The sequence below is a fragment of the Lepidochelys kempii genome, chromosome 2, assembly GCF_965140265.1.
Source record: "Lepidochelys kempii isolate rLepKem1 chromosome 2, rLepKem1.hap2, whole genome shotgun sequence".
NCBI lineage: Eukaryota > Metazoa > Chordata > Testudines > Cheloniidae > Lepidochelys > Lepidochelys kempii.
In genome coordinates this window covers 237,185,650-237,200,016 of record NC_133257.1, presented here as the reverse complement: position 1 = coordinate 237,200,016, position 14,367 = coordinate 237,185,650, and the positions used below count along the sequence as shown (strand labels likewise).

Genomic DNA, 14,367 nt, shown 5'->3' with positions numbered 1-14,367 from the left:
AGAGAGACTTTACAATCACAAAAATGGTAAATGTTTTGTTGGTTTTGGTTTATAGAATATTCTATAAAAATCTGGCTTCAATTTTTTGATCCAGTTGAGTTATATCATTTTTAACCTAAAGCTGGAAATCCTAGTATAGACACTAACACAAAGATACTTATCACTGATTGTTGTTGTTAAACTAGAACCTATGTAGTGTATAAACAATTCCAACGGAAAAATAACAGTCACAATTAAACATAACATATTTCAAATTAAATAGCATTCTTCTCTCTTAAATGAGATATGTTGTTTTTACCTTGTTTCATTTCTCCTGAATGGTGTTAAATGCTGATTTTGTTGAAAGCCTTTATATAGTCATCTGAGAAGTTTCAAATTCAACTAACCTCAGTAAAATGGGGTAAAGAAATGTTAACACACTTTAAGGAAGAAGAAACCAAATGAATAACTGGAATAGGGAGTGACCTTGACTGAAGTTCCAACCATTTTCTATAAGTGGAATGTTCTTACACTGGTAAATATGGATTAATTCATGTTTTACAGTGACTAAAATATCAGATTGCTAAAATACATAATAAAGTCCACATATTATCAAATGATGCTTTTGCAGTAATTAGTGTCCTAAATAGGAGATATTATCCTCACATTAAACTAACCCTCAAAGTGCTCTGAACTTAACAAATCAGCTAAGCACAACTGTTTTCAAAGTAATGGATCGAAGGTGTCTGCCCTTTATCTCAATAAATCTCAGATATTATTTAAAGACATAACTTTTTATTTTATTTAAAGTGAATTTTGTGATGTGATGTTACACCACCGTGCATTCAGCTCTGGTGGCTATAAAGACCTACACACAAGTTACAAATATAGTTATACTCACATCCTCCTAGATAGTGTTAGGGTCTGATGGGTCTCTCCTGTATTGATCATCAGTAGAGGGATGGTTGCTGTTGGAGTTTCCCATAAGAAGCTCAATTTTCCTGCTCTGGGCACCCCTTTTTATAATGTGATCCTGACTATATGTCATCAGTATTTACATACACCCTGCACCCTGTGGTTAGGGCATGTATTAGAAAAATGTGACTACTGGGTATTATGCAACCAAAAAATTAACCTTACTGATAATTGTGCCACAATATCACCCATTGGTACATCTTTTCCCATAATCTTACTTATGTCGCATTTCTTATCTCCAAGGCCTAAAATAGCTCAGCTAAAATCTTGCAGACCTCAGTCTACAAGCCTTGTGTTTCAGTCCTAATTACTTAGATACCTAATACATAATTATCCCTTCTAACTACTGATCAATTTTATACTTCTATAATTCTACAACTTCTCTTTTTTTTCAATACACAAAAGGTGTTTGCTTATTTGCTTTTACGTTATATTTAAGAACAAGTTTCTTACATATTACTATTTTCATCTTTTGATAAAATTTGTTATGAGTGGTTGGAAGAAATATTTGACCAACTAATTTTATTTTATTATTTTTAAATAATGCACATACTTTCTTCCAATGGAAAATACTTTCACAATACAAACTTTCACTTATCCTTCATTGCCCAATTTATACAGACTTGACATATGACTCTGTACTCTGTGCCACCGGACTCCTCGTTTTTCTGTACTTTATGTATTTTCAAAATTGTACTATTAGTCCACACGGAAAACAATGTTTTATCCCAAGTCTTTTTTATAAATTGTCCTTGTGCTGGTTGATAATTCCATTAGAAGAAAATCTCAGTTGAAAAGCGTTGATCTTTCAGTCCTTGATCTGGTTTTATTCGTTCTTGCGTCCAGATCGCTGTTATAATTGCATCCTGAGAAATAGGCAAGCAGGAGTTCAATCCCAACATAAAATCCTGATTTTCCTTGACTAGTCTTGTTTTTTGTTGTATTGGAACCAGTCTGTTGTTCAGTATGAAGTGCAGTATTAAGACATCAATATTCTTAAAACGTATTTTTTTCTTTTCCTGCTACTGGACTGGCTCTCTCTGATCCTCTACTTCCTCTTTTGTAGTCAATGTCTCCGGTTCCTCTGTCTGTGGAGAAATATTTCTTTTACGGTACAACTTTAATTCTATCATGCTAATCATGTTATTTACCTTTTGTGAGTTTGTGTGTGTTATTCTGATTCTGTATACCGAGGAACTGAGTTTATTCATTGGTTACATAAATTGTGTTCTGGTACAGCATATGATAGGAGCATCACCTGATCTCCAATTTTTCCAAGTATTCTCTTTTTGCCTTCTGTTTGGATTTTCCCTATTTAATAGCTATCTGCAAGTGAATCTGATTCAAATGTTTTGGTAATGCTTGCAGATAGGTATCCAATTTGACTTCCTCTACCTGGGTGCCACTGATATGCCACAAAAGATGCTCCGGCATTCACATGGTTTGCCCAGTCATCACTTCAACGGGTGTATGGTCTGTGGAGGCAGCTGGAGTTGCCCAAGTGTCATTCAAATGAGTGGAATCAGGGTATCCAAATTGTATCCATTGGCATCTACCAGTTTCCGCAGCATTAGTTTGATGGTGCAATTTATTCATTCTACCATCCCTGATGATTGAGATCTATATGAAATGTGCAAATTTGCTGCACTCCCAACAATTGTAAACATTTTTGGAATATTTTCCCCGTAAAATGTGTTCCTCTATCTGACTCTGCCCTGGTGGGGAGTTTCCAATGAAAGAAGACAAGTTCCACCAAGATTTTTGTCGTGGCTAAAGCAGCATTTGCCTTAAGGAGACATGCTTCCACCCATTTAGAGAATGGATCAATAACAAGAAAATATTGTTTTTTTCCCATCATAGCGGTTGGAGTCATCTATGAAAAAGCAATATGCTTCTATGATTTTTATTTTGGGAGGTATTAGTGGTATTAAAAACTGGGTTAAGGTTTTCCCTTAACATCTGGGCACACATAAGGGTTCCCAGAATACAGCAGTGCACCAAGCATCGGAGATAGGGTCCATACTGGGATCACTGTTACATCTTTGTCCTGCAACAACAAAGTCCAGTGTGCTAGTCGAGCATTAAACACCTGTCCATCTTTGATTCAATTAGAAAGCAAGAACTGGATTGGAGTGTATGTGAAATGTAGAGCTATTGGGTTTAAACCAATTAAAAATGCAAAATGCTGGGTAGTCCAGCTGGTGACCAATAAATATTTTTCCACTAGGCTCATTCTTTTAGAGCTTAGGCTACTGGCCTACATTTTTCATGCCTCTCTTTAGAAGCTACTGTTGCAAGTGCAGTTGCACTCACAGATACCGCTAAGAGATACGGCTGCTGAGATCTGGAGTGATCAGCACAAGTGCTTGCATTACTGCTTGCTTCAATTTGACAAATGCATTCACATGCTGGTCTGTCCTGGCCCAAGCAACCCCTTTGTCATAAATATAAAGGGAAGGGTAAACCCCTTTAAAATCCCTCCTGGCCAGAGGAAAAATCCTCTCACCTGTAAAGGGTTAAGAAGCTAGGATAACCTCGCTGGCACCTGACCAAAATGACCAATGAGGAGACAAGATACTTTCAAAAGCTGGGGGGAGGGAAAAACAAAGAGTCTGTCTGTGTAATGCTTTTGCCTGGGACAGAACAGGAATGGAATCTTAGAATTTAGTAAGTAATCTAGCTAAATATGCATTAGATTATGATTTCTTTAAATGGCTGAGAAATTAAGTAGTGCTGAATAGAATGGATATTCCTGTCCATGTGAATTTTTGTAACTTAAGGTTTTGCCTAGAGGGATTCTCTGTGTTTTGAATCTAATTACCCTGTAAGGTATTTACCATCCTGATTTTACAGAGGTGATTCTTTTTCTTGTTACTTCTTTTTTACTGTTTCTTCTATTAAAATCCTTCTTTTCAGAAACTGAATGCTTTTTCATTGTTCTTAAGATCCAAGGGTTTGGGTCTGTGGTCACCTATGCAAATTGGTGAGGATTTTTACCAAACCTTCCCCAGAAGGTGGGGTGCAAGGGTTGGGAGGATTTTGGGGGGAAAGACGTTTCCAAACAACACTTTCCTAATAAAATAAACCCAGATAAACGTTTGGTGGTGGCAGTGGAAGTCCAAGGGCAAAGGGTAAAATAGTTTGTACCTTGAGGAAGTTTTAACCTAAGCTGGTAAAAGTAAGCCTAGGAGGTTTTCATGCAGGTCCCCACATCTGTACCTAGAGCCCAGAGTGGGGAAGGAACCTTGACACCCTTTTTTTCAGAAGTTCATATAGTTGACCTGCAAAGGAAGCAAAGTTAGGAATTAAGTCTTGATGGTGTCCTGACAATCCTAGGGGAAAAAAAATCATAAAGAAGTTATGTCAGTGTGTATGGACAATTCTAAAATTGCATCTGCTTTCTATTGGGGTGGTGTTCCACCTCCTCACAACAAGGTAATACCTAAAAAAGAAACTTCTGTTGAGGAAAATTTACTCCTGTGTTTACAGTAGTCACTGCCATCCTTTCACACTCATGCTTGCGTTTAGCAAAAGCATCTATATGTTTAGTCACTAATGACTGCACATTTGCCCTTCTCTTTGCACTGTTTTTCTTTGGGGAAAAAAACTACACAGGGCCTGTTGGCTTCATGCTATCTGTCATTATGGCTTCTCATTCTCTCCACCCCACTTCCTGGCTTTCATATTCCATAAGTGGAGTTGACGTCCAGGATGATGTTCCAGTAGCTACTGCAATGGGTTGAGGTGAGGTATGTTAGCAATTCAATATCATGGAGTTCATTTGCTGCTGCATTTCTTGCATTTCACCCTTGTGAGAGCCGAATGTTGTCTCTATCTGGTGAGGTTCTTTGACAATCATGTCCATTGTTGTACTAGGGGGTTGAAAGGTTGGGCTTCTCGGGTGGGGGCAATAATAATTCATGTCAGGCATGAATTGTTTCCGATTATGGTTGGTGAAGACAGTAAGAAGTGTGACCATGGTCCTTCATTTGGATTCCTTTGATGGTTATATTGTGGATTTTGGATCTGGGGACATCATGATATGGCCCCCCCTTGGATCTGATTGATTTCTATTATTACCCAACCCTCTTGAGTTAGCTTGTTGACCTTGTGCCATACCCTGTGGACCTTTTATTTTAATTACTGGCCCGCCTGAGGCTCTTGGAGCAGTTGCTACAGGAGGACGAGTTCTCTTGGAATTTTTCTGTTGGATTTGAATATAACCATATGTTTTAAACAATAAGTCCAAAACTTCTGGAAGAGTACTTTTGGGGTGTATATGCATCATAATCTTACCCCAAACTGCTGGCAAAGAATTGTTAACTAGCAAACTAATATACTGGGCGGGTTGTTTCCTTTCCAAGCATTTCATTAAATTTCCAAGCTGCACAGAGTCTATTATGAAATGCAAATGCGGATTCTCCCTCCCATTGTCTCATGTTAGCTACCAGCGTAACCCCTGCCTGTCCTGGGTGCATATTCCATTCTAACCGATATACAGTGTCCTTAAATGATCTTTCCCCTTCTTGAAATTCTGGTAGCAATGTATTCCACAAAGCTCTGTCTACAGTTTGCTGTAAAATCTTAACAAAGTTCTCTTTATCTAAATGAGATAATTTTACTGTGATTCAAAATGTGCTGCATGTATTACAACTGGATCTCTTTTTTATTGGCCCTACCGTTTTTGCAATGGCATTTAGTGTTTTTACATTTGTTATCGCTGCTATTGAGGAGACATGACTACTTAAGCCTGAAAGCTTCCAGTTTAGAAACTGACTCTTTTCCCTTCTTTATAATTATATTGGGGCTTTTCCTTTCCCTCTTTTTTCAAAGAAACCGGTGTCTCCCATGTTTGGACCACTTCCACAGTAGGCAATTTTGGTGGGGAGTTTTTGCTTTAACCCTTTGCATTTTCTTTTGGTTGGGGTAGGTACCTGCATCTTGTGAAAGTCTGGCATTGGCAGGTTTTCCTGGGGGGATTCTGTTTTTGGCCAAACCTCTTGGTGTAAAGTGGTCATATGGGAATTAGAGTGAAGTATGCCACTTGTTCTTTTCATTATCGCTTCTGACTCAATTGGTTTAAAGGTATTAGACTCAGTTTGTCACAAATTGCAGAGATGGTGTTTCATGGGAGGCATCAATACCTAAGACTGCCTCCTTTCATGTACTTACAGCAAATTTTATAGATCTCTGGGTTTCTTGTAATAAGCAGCACAATTGTGAAAGGGCCTGAAGCATGTCCTGATTTTTCCTTTTTGGTAGACTTTTTGTAACAGACCTTCCCTTTCTTCACTACTGAGAAATCCCCCTTTCACTCCCCCTGAATTTTCTGTGTCTAGAACTGCCTCTTTTTCTAACTCACCAGAGTGTTTATTCTGTTCTTCCTGTCTGCTCTTAGCTTTCCCCCGGATAAGTGGGGGTGAGGGTCTAGGTGAGGGTCTATGTCCTAACGCTGGTTGTTCTTTCCCAGGTTCCACCATAGCAACCGGGATATGGGAAGTGGTGTTACCTGGTATTATATTAACAACATCTACAGGTGGCAACTGCATCTCTGTGCATACATCTTTCTCACGCTCTATCTTTGGGACACCTTGGATTTCCTGCCCAATCTTACCTTTTATATTTACTATCTGATGATACATGCTTTCTGGAATATTACAGGTTTGTTCTAACACCTTAATTCTCTGAACTAATTCTGCTATTTTCACTTCTCGCCCAAATAAACATTTCTGACCCATTGTTGCTTGATCTCTTCACATTGTAATTTCATAACCAGCTCTTTGTAATTGCTGCTTGAAGCCAGTCAGTTCTTTTGCAAGATCATCTCTCTGATAAATGAACACTGAATTTATTTCCAGTTTCTGAATAAGCTGCTCTCTTAACTTCTTACTAATCCCTTTTTCCTGGGATAAGGCTTGTTGTGCCTAATCCAGCTGCTTTATTTTCCTTCTTAATTTTCTCCCTAAAGTGTTACATACACTATATATACATACATACAATATTTCTTTCACCTCCTGAGATATTCTCTTTAATTTTTCTTTCTCAAAAATGGAACACCTTAAGTTCCACGGATCTGAGTGATCTATAAGGGCACGATTATTCAACATTTTTGCTGACCCTTCTCCATAGGTTTCAGTGTAGTCCTGGACAAAAGTCTTGAGGGGTGTCTTTGGACAGAGGCAGATTAAGGTTTTGTGGGGCCCTCGGCCAGAGCAAGTGGGGCCCCTCCCCACCTCTTCCGCCTGTAATCCCACCCCATTCCGCCCCTTTCGCCTGCAGCCCCACCCCATTCCACCCACGATCCCACCTCATTCTGTCCCCCCGCATCCACTGCGGCCCACAACCCATTTGCTCCTTTCTGCCCCCCAAAGACTGGAGAAGCTCTGTCTCCCCTGGCACGGCCTCAGGGCTGCAGTGGGGATTGAGAGCTCCCTCAGCCCTGAGGCCACAGCAGGAAGCGAGACTGCCTCAAGTCCCAGGGGTTCAGGCGCTGGGGCTTTTCCTGCCACCCGGTGCTTCTGCTGGGGAGTGGGGTCTGGGCACTGGGGCTTCCCTTGCCCCACCCCACCTGGTGCTTCTGCCAGGGAGTGGGGTCAGGGTGCAGGGGCTTCCCCCACCCCACCTGCCTGGTGCTGCTACCGGGATCAAGGCACTGGGGCCCAGGGACCGGGGATGGGGCATGGGGGCTTTCCCTGCCCTGCCCCGTCTGCCACTTTTGCCAGGGCTCTGGGCTTCCACCACCCAGCGGCAGGTTTTTTCTGGGGTCCCCCAACTGGCCAGGACTCCTGGGCATGGGCCCCGTCGGCTCAGAGGCTATTATGCCACTCTCTGTGGGGCCATTAGGGTGACTGCCTGAATTGGCACCTGACCTTGTTCAATGACTCTCTTAAGAGTTCTCTGTTAGAAAGGCATCCCTCCCTTAACTGCTTCCTAATTTAAATAAACATTCTGTAAGTTATTACCCCTGCTGAGAAGTGCTTCTGGTGCTTCCTTCCTCTTCCACTGTTAACAGCTGGAGTACACGGAGAGGAGGGGTGGTGACCAAGTAACTCCACAAAGATTTACTTGATCCTTTGTCAGGGGTGCTGTCCAGAGAAGTCCAAAGTTTGGGGAGCTTATTAATAAAGTTTCAGGAGTTTATTGATGATGGTGAACCGTCTGATTCACTCTGCTGTGCCTGAGAAGGTTTCTACCTATACATGAGTGCCAGGACCCTTACACGCAATTGCTATTTTTTATTCGATACCACTCTATGATGATCTTCCCCTTAAATATTACTCATCAATAAGACATCTTAATTATTTTCAGTACTTTCAGTATGAATAAGAGGATACTTCCCCTTTGAAATTTTCCTGAGCTTATTTATTACTATGTAGAACCACACAATGAAACAGCAGGCATAAGCAAAAGCAGCAAGTTCCCTCTTCCTGAAAGCATTACACTTTTCGTTTTATCTACATGAAATAACTTGTCTTCAATTAATTACACCAATAAGGTCTAAAGAGGTCTTTCTTCTGTCGTCTTTTCTGTGTTCCCTAGATCCACACCAATTCTGTAGCCTTTTATTTTATTTAAAGTGAATTTTGTGATATGGTATTACACCATTGTGGGTTTGGCTCTGGTGGCTACAGTTTCAAGCTTAACAGAGTGAAAGTTACCTTTGCTACTTGCTTCAAATTTAGAGTCTCTAGGAACACATAAAGACCATAAAGACATAAAGAGTAGTGACCACACATATATTTACAAGTACAAGGTCTAGTGTGTTTTACACATTTTATTGAAGTTACTATCAAAGTTATGATTACCCAAGCATATAGAAAGTCTATAAAGACCTATGCACAAGTCACAAATATAGTTATACTCACATCCTCCTAGCTAATATTAGGGTCTGATGGGCATGGGCAGCTGGGGACCTGGTCACTGGGGGAGGCTAGCCCCTGGCCCCTCCCCTCATACCTGAGGCCTCTCCTTTCCCCTTCTTCCCCTCTCCCCCACAGGAGCCCCAAGCACCCCCACCACGCCTCCCAGCCTCAGCACCAGGCGGCGAGGTCCCAGCCCCAGTACGCAGGGCAGCCTCAGCCCCAGTGCTCCGAAGCATGTGTTGGGCCACACTAAGCTGTTTGGGGAGGCACAGCCTCCCCCTGCCTACAATACCCGCCATCCATGCTGATGGGTCTCTCATGTATTGGCCATTAGTAGAGGGATGGTTTCTGCTGGAGTTTCCCATAAGAAGCTCAATTTTCCTGCTCTTGGCACCCACTTTTTATAATGTGATTTTGACTATACCTCATTAGCATTTCCGCATATCCTGTACCCTGTGCTTAGGGCATATGTTAGAAAAATGTGACTACCAGGTATCTTTTAAACAAAGAATTACTCTTACTGTTAATTTTTCACAATATCATCCATTGGTATGTAACCCTTCTGCCCATCAGAGTTGGCAGCAACAAGGGCTGGGTTCAGTATCTAGGGATTTCATTTCATTAACACAATGTAAAACCGGCTTGAGCCCCCACCTAGTGACCTGGGACAAATATATACCACCCCCGCTGGGCGCCTCCAAGAGGCAATACTTCTCCTTTCGCAAGCACAGAGTCTGAATGTAGCAAAAGCCTTTTAATAGCAGAGAGAAACAATGTGGCATTATGTTGGGGAAACACCACCAACAGGATTCGTAACACAACCCATGAGCAAAAAAACCCACCCCAAGCAAATTGGGGCATGACCTTTCCCTTTGGTTCTTGAGTCCAGCAACCCAAAGTCCCAAAAGTCCAACAACCCAAAGTCTCTGTCCCTGGTCAGTGCAGCACCAGAGTTCGGGGGGGGGGGGGTTAAGGGACACCTTACGTGGTCCAAAGCCGATTGCCCCAACCTCTCCATAGGGCTCCGCTCTGCTCCACCAGCCGTCCCACGAATTGCCCCGCTCTGCCAGCTGCCCCCATGAGCTGCTCCAGCCATCCTGCGAACCACTCTGCTCCAAGAGCCGCTCTGCTCTGCCAGGTTTCAGAGTAGCAGCCGTGTTAGTCTGTATTCGCAAAAAGAAAAGGAGGACTTGTGGCACCTTAGAGACTAACCAATTTATTAGAGCATAGAGCTGTAGCTCACGAAAGCTTATGCTCTAATAAATTGGTTAGTCTCTAAGGTGCCACAAGTCCTCCTTTTCTTTCTGCTCTGCCAGCCGTCCTGTAAACTGCTCCTCAATATATTGTCAGGCTCCCCCATTACTTAACACAACACTCAATGATTTCAGCTCTTAGTAAGTTTAGCTCTTTTGTGATTTCAGCTTGTAGTAGGGGAGCTCAGTGCTGGTGCACCATTGGCCCAAAGTGAATTCAGCTCAGCAGCCAGTAACTAGACTCCTAATAGAATCAAAATTAGCTCTGATATTCCACAGTGGAGAAAGGATGAAGTGCAATTAGCATGTAAGGCCCTCACCAGGAGTCTATACCACCAGGTATTAATACCTGTCCTCAACCTCTCTCCATTCACTGAGTCTTGGAACCCATATCCCTTGCTTGGTGATTGCTACTTAGTTGATGGTGAGTCCCTTCATCATAACAAAAGATCAAGTACAGTTCCACTGTCCTTGATTCACATAATCAGGATAATAACAATTTATTCTTCCTGGCCCGATAACAGAGAAACTGGGGATCCCACAGCAGACCATTTGGGCAGCTATGGGCTCATGCTAGGCGGGGTGGGTGTGCCTATGCAAATGAGATCAGCTCCTGAAGTTCTTTTCCACAAATTGCCACAACTCACCACCGGATGTCAGGGTGGAGCTCATCCTGACTCTGCTTACAGGTACATCTTTTCCCATAATCTTAGAGCATCATGTCATTCTTTGGTCACTTACTTACATCAGCATTTCTTATCTCCAAGGCCTAAAAGGCTAAGCTAAAATCTCACAGACCTCCGCCTACAGGCCTTGTATTTCAGCCCTATTTACTTAGATACCTAATACATAATTATCCCTTCTAACTACTGATCAATTTTATACTTCTATAATCCTACAATTTAACTCTATTTAGCATTAAATGTTTATATATGACATAAAATGTTAGTTAATCATAACATCTGTCATAAACATAGAGATTAGGGTAACATAAAATCCCTCCTGGGAAATTATTCTGAATCACTTTACCTTTAAGGGGTTAAAAATCTCAAATAATCTAGTTGGCACCTGACCAGAAGGGCCAATGAGAAAAGAAGATACATTCAAATCTGTGGGGGGGGAGGTTTTGTTTGTGCTCTCTTTGTTGTTCCCTCTCTGGACGGAAAGAGAGACCATGCAGGTAAAACATCTCCTGAAAGCATTCCTGAAATGATCCATTGAAGGTTACAAAAATTGTAAGTAGGGGCAAGGAAATGCGTTAGATTATCTTTTGTTTTAGCTTGTGAATTTTCCCTATGCTAAGAGGTAGTTTTGTTCCTGTTTTTGTAACTGTGAAGATGAGTCCAAAGGGGAGTCCTCTGTGTTTTAAATCTTTTTATTACCCTATAAAGTTACCTTCCATCCTGATTTTGCAGGTGATTCTTTTATGTTTTTCTTTACAATAAAGTTCTTTTAAGAACCTGATTGATTTTAGTGTCCTAAAAATAGAAAATTTGGTCTGTGCTCACATTGCCAACCAATTGGTTGGATTATTATTCTCATGCCTCCCCAGGAAAGGGGTTGATAGGGCTCCAAGTGACCCTTCCCTGAATTTTTGTTTAAATCACTTGGTGGTGGCAGCAATACCGTCCAAGGACAAAGAAAGGTGCCTTAGGGAAGTTTTTAACCTAAACTGGTAGAATATAAGTTTAGGGGGTCCTTCATGCAGGTCCCCACATCTGTACCCCAGAATTCAGAGTGGGGAGGGAACCCTGACAACATCACACAATAAATGATCAAGAAACTAAAGTCATTGGCTACATATTGTATACACCGCAGTTTTGATGATCTCCTGTATAACACAAGACAGAGAACTTCCCCCCAGCATAATACCTTGAGTGCATCTTTCAAAAACCATCCCCTTTCCCCACAGGATCTTGATTTAAAAGTTGTCAGTGATAGACTCCACCATAACCCTTGATAAATTGTTCCAATAGTTGTTTACTCTCTCTCAAAAATTTATGCCTTATTTCTGGGCAGTCTGTATGGAGCTTTAATCCAGGAGTCCAAGCCTCTGTGGGTATGTGTACATGGCAATAAACAACCCACGGTTGACCTGGATCAGCTGACTCACACTTGTGGGGTTTGGGCTACGTGGCTGAAAAATTGCTGAGTAGACATTTAGGTCTGAGTCCAAACATCCACGCAGTAATTTTTAGCCCCAGAGCCTGAGCACCACAAGCTTGAGTCAGCTGATCCGGGCCAGTTGCAGCCATGCCAAGTGGATTTTATCCCCATGTAGACATACCGTGTGCCCTGGGCACCACGCCATATGTGTTCTTTGGGTCTTCATCTGGTAACATACCTGATTCTACAATTCTACTTGACAACGCTTAAGAACATAAGAATGGCCATACTGGGTCAGATCAATGGCCCATCTACCCAGTATCCTGTCTTCCAATAGTGGCCAATGTCAGATACTTCCGAGGGAATTAACGGAACAGGGCAATTATTGAGTGATAATTGAATGATATCCCCTGTTGTCCAGTCCCTGCATCTGGCAGTCAGAGGCTTAGGGACACCAAGAGCATGGGGTTGCCTCCCTGACCATCTTGGCTAATAACCGTTGATGGACCTATCCTCCATGGATTTATCTAATTATTTTTTTAATCCAGTTATAACTTTTGCCTTCACAACACCCCTTGGCAACGATTCCACAGGTTGACTGTGCATTGTGTGAAGAAGTACTTCCTTTTTTTTTAAACCTGCAGCCTATTAATTTCATCAGGTGACCCCTGGATCTTGTGTTATGTGAAGGCGTAAATAACGCTTCCCTATTCACTTTCTCCACGCTATTCATGATTTTACACACCTCTCTCACATCCCATTAGTCATCTCTTTTCCAAGCTGAATAGTCCCAGTCTTTTTAATCTCTCTTCATATGGACGCTGTTCCATGCCCCTAATAACTGTTGTTGCCCTTCTCTCTACCTTTTCCATTTCTAAAATATCTTTTATGAAATGGCACAATCAGAACTGCACACAGAATTCAAGGTGTGGGTGTATCATGGGGATAGATAAACAGATAGTAAATATTGTAATGCCACTGTATAGCATCACAATATTTACTGTCTGGTTATCTATCCCTTTCCTAATGGTTCTTAACATTCAGTTAGCTTTTTTTAACTTCTGCTGCACATTGAGCAAACGTTTTTAGAGTATTATCCACAATGACTCCAAGATCTTTCTTGAGTGGTAACAGCTAATTTAGACCTCATAATTTTATAGGTGTGCATTACTTAGCATTTATCAACACTGAATTTCATTTGCAATTTTGTTGCCCAGTCCTCCAGTTTTGTGAGATCCTGTAACATTACCCAGGGTACAGTCTGAACTGTTGAATAGTGGTGTCCTGTTAACTCTTTAGCCTCAGGTGCCTTTTACACTGCTTTGCTGTCAGAACATCCACTCCTGGCCTGTTCACACAGTTTTCAGCATGCAAATTCACTCCCATCTAAATACATGAGCACTCTGATCAGTCACTCATGAATTACATATAAGATGAAACCCACAAATTCTTAGTCCCCGCCTTGTCTCTCCAGAAATGTGCATCTTGTACTGCTCAATACCCTTCTGAACAGTACAAGTTCATTGAAAGTCCATCATTCAATTAAAGAAAAATGATAATGTACCAACCTTGTTATCCCCAATGGAGTTTTCTACACACTTTCACCAAACACCATGGTTAAGATAAAACAATAAGGTAAGTTTATTCACTACAAAAAGATAGATGTTAAGTGATTACAAGTGATGAGGCATAAAAGTCAGGATTGGTTACAAAAGAAAATAAAAGAGTAAAATGCAAGCTAAGCCCTAATTTAACAAGATAAGTGAATTTAAAAGTAAAAGTTTTGTCTCACCATATGCTGGAGTAAATTTCACAGTCTGGGTCTCCTCTCAGCCTGGTACCCAGCCCCTTTAGTTCAACGTTCTTCAGGTATTACGTGATGTCATGAGCAGAGAGATGGGAGAAGGAGCACAGTCAAGTGTTTTCCTCCCCTATTTATAATTCAATTTCTTGTGCTAGAAACAACCTTGCTGAGTCATGGTTACACACAGTCTGTTGTGGATGTGAGGTTTGAACTGTCCCTTTGATGAAATGTACATTTCTTGTTTACACCTTCCTGTTGTTGGAGAATGGCTGCTAAAGCAGGTGATAGCTCTCTAATACCTGGCTGGGGTGCCTTTGTATCATTGTCTGTGAAAAACTGGTTTAGGCAGTTTACATAGTTTCCAGGCAATTGTCAGGCATTTCACTCT

At 41.4% G+C, this 14,367-nt stretch overlaps 1 protein-coding gene across 2 annotated transcripts in view; it reads right to left on the bottom strand.

Moving 5' to 3' along the window:
• The window catches only part of LOC140907724 (phthioceranic/hydroxyphthioceranic acid synthase-like), a 31,198-nt gene extending 17,136 nt beyond the window's left edge, over positions 1-14,062 (bottom strand). The window contains exons 1-4 of one of the 2 annotated variants that reach the window (XM_073334336.1): positions 13,968-14,062; positions 4,102-4,235; positions 881-2,042; positions 299-381 (exon numbers count right to left, since the gene is read on the bottom strand). The gene's annotated coding sequence lies outside the window, so the exon portion shown is untranslated. Of the gene's footprint in view, positions 1-298; positions 578-880; positions 2,043-4,101; positions 4,236-13,967 lie in introns of those variants that run through there. The other variant, XM_073334338.1, reaches the window with a different exon arrangement.
• Between the last annotated feature and the right edge of the window lie 305 nt (positions 14,063-14,367).